Here is a 4,884-nt window from a genome sequence, read left to right on the forward strand (position 1 = left end):
AGTATACTACTAATGAGAAATTGGCAAATGTAAAGGCAATTAGCCACAAAACAAAGAATTTAGGCCAGTTAAGACCAGACAGACCAAGGAACACTGCAACTACACACGCTCTGAAGACAAGGCTGAAATGTTCAGATGTGAAGACGATCTTGGAAACCTTCATCAAAGACCCCTGAAATGGGGAGGCACAGGTGCAGTGCAAAAGAACTATCTAATAACCATGAGATCATACATGTGATGATGCAGTGACATAGTGATACTAAGCAGTACTTACTCTTTAAGTACACCACAGCACTTGACAAAAGTGGGTGAGGTTGGTGGAGAAATCCCCTTCATCCCCAGTGCTGCAAGAAGCAAATACCTGCTGTGTAGACATTGGTCTGTGGGGATTTATTTCCAGCCTAATGGAACCATTTAACTTAGAAATTTTAATCCATGGTTCAGAGTAAGATGTTAAAACCTGGTTAAATACTGAGGCTAGGCTCTGTTTTTTGTTATAGACTAAACTGAAATAATGATATTTTCAGCCCATTCAAGTTGTTCTGATCAAATCTTAGTAAAGGTTTTAAAAACTAAGAATTCCTCTCAAGTAAATCTCTCTAGTCTATCGGAGAAGATCTTTTTGCATACTTGGTGCAGGGGAGGATGCTCTGTGTTAAACATCAAATTACACTAGGGAATATTAGGCACCTGAAATGCTGTGGGAAGAACTTATCTTGGAAGCATAGTCTGAAGGGTGTTAACTCTGCTGATGCACAGAAGCACAAATTCCATATGTAAGCATGTGGCACCAGATGCTTAAAGATAAGTGTCACTAAATGCAAAAGTGTTTTGGTTTGTTTTTTTAAATAAGGGTTTATTGTGGCTACAGCAGTATTTCATCTGGAGCAACACAACCTAATGGAGAAAAGACAAATTTGTGCAACTAGAGCTACCAAAGAAGGGAGTACAGATGAGAGGACTGGTGCTTTCAAGGGCCAGCTAATCCTATATAAGGCAAGTATTTTTCTTCTAGTTGGTGTTTTTAGCATCAGCCTTCCATAACTCTTCTCACAGCCAGGGGCAGGAGCTCTAATGCAGCGTGTGCAGTTTCCTGCAGTAGTGCCCAGTTTTCTGCTTTGACTATATTGACTGCATATAACCCATTTGATAACTGAGTTATTAAAATGCAGATCACTGTTATTGGCTGCTTTGAGCTGCCTGTTTTTCTCTTCTGCTGATCCATTAGACATAGGTGTACAGTTAGCAACAATAGAAATATTTTGATTTTTTCCTTTTCCTGGTGCTAAGGGAATTGAAGGACCAAACTTCAAAACCATGTCTGAGGTATGGAGAAATATTTCTGTGTTGGTACCAGTAGAGTGGTTTCATCAAGGGTTAACTGTTACTAACAGACTACTGTTTGCTTACATTATTGCTGAAATGGAAATTGACTTATATTGCAAAATCAGTAAGATGCCTTAGGAGAAAGCTTAGCTTAATCAGTGGAAAATTTTGTAGAGGCATTTGAAGTATAATTCTGTCAGAAAAACTAGTCCTGAATCTACAAAAAGCAGCTTTTCTGGTCCTGATGGATTGCCATGTATTGAGTTACCTCTATAGAAGGTACTGAATTTTCCCTCTAACTTTCCTCTAATGAGCCTTCATAAAAAGTCTGCACTGAGAACAGATGGATCTGGGCTGGATTTTTTTCTAGATTTCTGCACTGTTAACTATTTCATACCAGCTAATGGTGTGACAAGTGATGAATCCCTTATGATTAAGTGGCTTATTTAAATCTTTACACTGCTTGTGCTTTACCCTGAGAGAGGGAAGAAGGAAAACAAGAAGAGATCAGTGATACAACTTTACCTTCCCTCCCTTTGCCCCAGTTTAATGACTTTGCTTTCTAATTTTCCTTTTACCAGACACATGGGGAAATCCTGTGTGCCAGCTTCACTTTGATCTCAGTGTCAGTGACAGGGAGGTGAGGAGGTTCAGGATGGCAGCTCCCTTCATGCTGCAACATAGCACAAAAACAGCACCACAAGACAGAGATTACTGGCCAGCTGAATCTCACTAGTACAAGGGTGTAAGGGCCTTAATATTTTACTGACTGAATACTGCACAAAGGTTTGACTGTCCTTTTGGAAGGAGAGAGAAAGATAACTTGATTCCTCTAAAGCAAGTTTTTGCCATTCTTTTCAAAAAGCATTTTTGCTGCTGTGTATTGTTGCATTCACATATGTGTTTCTTAGAGTTCCCAATTTTACCCAAGTCTTTACAGCTGTTTTGCTATAGTGACATTGCTAATAGGGGAGAATTTACATCAGTATTCAGTGTGGTTTTATTTTTGAGGCACGGCCTTTCTCAAGCTGTATTCTGAAATGCTTGAGAGTCCTTTGACATATCAGAGAAAAGTGTCTTATAAGTACAAATGTTTGTTTGTTATTCAGAAAATGTGTGCTGTATACAAAAACCTCAAATGCCCCACTAAAAATGTTTAAGATCATATTAGGGGTAAACACTCAAACTGGACCTAATCAGATTGCCTTTTTGGATCATTATTAACCTTAATTACATATATAAGTATTCCTTAACCACCTTTATCTTCCCAGCATAACAGACTTGTGAGTTAACTCAGTCTTTAAAATTTATAAACTCACAGCACACATCAGGTTGCCTTAAATTTACTCTTTGTCCAATTTGGAGTCTTAGATGGCTAAAATTTATGTAAAATACATGGGACTTGTCATAACTGTTGTATTTCCCTTTGCCATTTTTTTTCCTGAAAGCTTTAGTGGAATGAAGAACTGTGAGATTATGCATAGTCGGAGAAACTGTATTTTTACATGAAATTTTAAAGTATTTTAAGCCAAGAAAAGCTTAGAGCCACAGAAAAGATATGGACAAAATAAGTAAAAAAAAGGGTAAAGTCCTAAAATTTATCTATTGTATAACCTCTTTCACACAGGTTTGATTTAGAGTGTTTTGGCAGACTACCACTACATACACTGGCTACAATTGAAGTCTAAGTGATACATTTTAATTCTTGGTCAGGTACCTTGCCCCTCAGTGAAATATCATTTTATTATTTACTGCTCCCATTTTGTAATAGGTTTGACTTTCCTGAGGGGGTGTGTGGTGCAAATGATAGAGCCCAAATAAGATAATTTCTCTGGAATATCAAATATACTTCTATCATTTATAATAAAGTTCTCAATTATCAGGTTGGCTCTTTATTCGTGTAAATTGGGAGTACTGGTAAACTCTGCAGGTGAAGTCACTGAAGTGGAAGAGTCACTGAGTTGCTAGATTTGAGTGGAGTTTTTAACTTTGTTGTTACAGCTGAGCATGATTGTCAGGGTGTCTACTGCTCTGGTGCAGATAATGTTTGTGTTCCATGCATATATTTATGCTTTGTGCCTCCCTGTGATTAAACCACAGCACAGCTCCTTGGAAAATATTCCAAAAAGAGAGATGTGTTTGTTTGTTCCATGGACCTTGATCAATTCCCCCAAACTGGTATTGATTTCAATGAGTTTTAATTCAGAGGGCTTTCAGCTGACTTTCAAAAGTGGTGAAGGAGACAAAACTGAACAGAACAAACAAGAACTTTAGCATAAAATTTCCATGTTTTGTTATCGTTAAAAAGGCATAGCAGGCATAATAAAACCTCTTAACATTTTAGATTTTGGATTGTCTTATAAACTGGTCTATAGTTACCCTGGCTAAGGGAAGTAAAAATTTTTGCCTATGTATTTCCTCCTCAGAATGAAAGTTGCATAGAAAAAATAGAAAAATCCCAAAGGCACCCCCTTGGGAATGAAGAAACCTTATCCTGTCAGCTGTAGGTCCTAGTGATTTAAAATACAGATGGAGACTAAAGCAGAAGAGACATGAGAAAAGTACAGGTCTAAACAGCAAGAGCAGTGCATGAATCTAAGATGTATGGGCTCACCCACCCATGGCTCCAGCAGGAGATTAGGATTAGGATTAGGAAAGGCCACACTGGCTTCCTGCAGGTTTTCCTTCCCTGTACACCTGCCATGTGCCACTTGCTCAGCCCTTAGCAATCTTACCCCAGTGTTCTCCAGGCAGACTCCAGAGATGAGCTGTGCCCTCCAAAGGCAGGGACAGCAGGACTCCGTCTTTGCACATGGACTCTGGTCTATCAAAGCAGAGGCAGAGCAGCACAGAGATCCACAGGTGCCTACCAGGAGCCCTGTGACAGCATCACTGCCTGGTACTGCCTGCTGTTAGGTCAGAGCTGAGGTTCCCGGGCTGCCAGGGGTGTGGTAGTTAAGTAACTTAGTCACACTGCCATTGAAAAGCAGCTGGCTACAGGCTTGTGTGCTTTGGATATTTCCAGCCCAAACTGAGCTATGCAAGACCATACCTACACAATAAGTGTTCCTGTGTGCTTGCCTGTGATTCCTATTTACAGCAAATCAGGGAATGAATGTGTGACATCCCATACAATTCCCAGTCATACACAAATAGAGGTCAGTAGAGAAGAATGTGTTGATGAATGCCATCTCAAAGAGGCCACGCTTTGTGCAGGGCCAAGCACAAAGCCTGACAAGTGAAAATTGAGTCCTGAGGCCTTCTCAGGACTTTAGCTCCTCAGAGTGACCCTGAGATACATCAGAAAGTCTCTTTTCCTAGCCTGGCACTTGAAGAAGGAGTCAGAGCTCTTCATTTCTTGGTCTCAAGGTTGTTTATTGTTTTTTATCTATAAAATTCTTTCTCCTGGCCTGCCCAGGTCTGCTCAACAAGACAGTCCAAGGCACTCTGCCCGCCTCAGAGGCAGTGTTATCTTTTTATACTAAGAACTACGTGTACAATATTTACAATTACTGTCCAATACCCATCAGCTATGTTAGACAGTGAGCTTCTACTCTA

This window comes from Agelaius phoeniceus, chromosome 2 (assembly GCF_051311805.1).
Source record: "Agelaius phoeniceus isolate bAgePho1 chromosome 2, bAgePho1.hap1, whole genome shotgun sequence".
NCBI classification, from domain to species: domain Eukaryota; kingdom Metazoa; phylum Chordata; class Aves; order Passeriformes; family Icteridae; genus Agelaius; species Agelaius phoeniceus.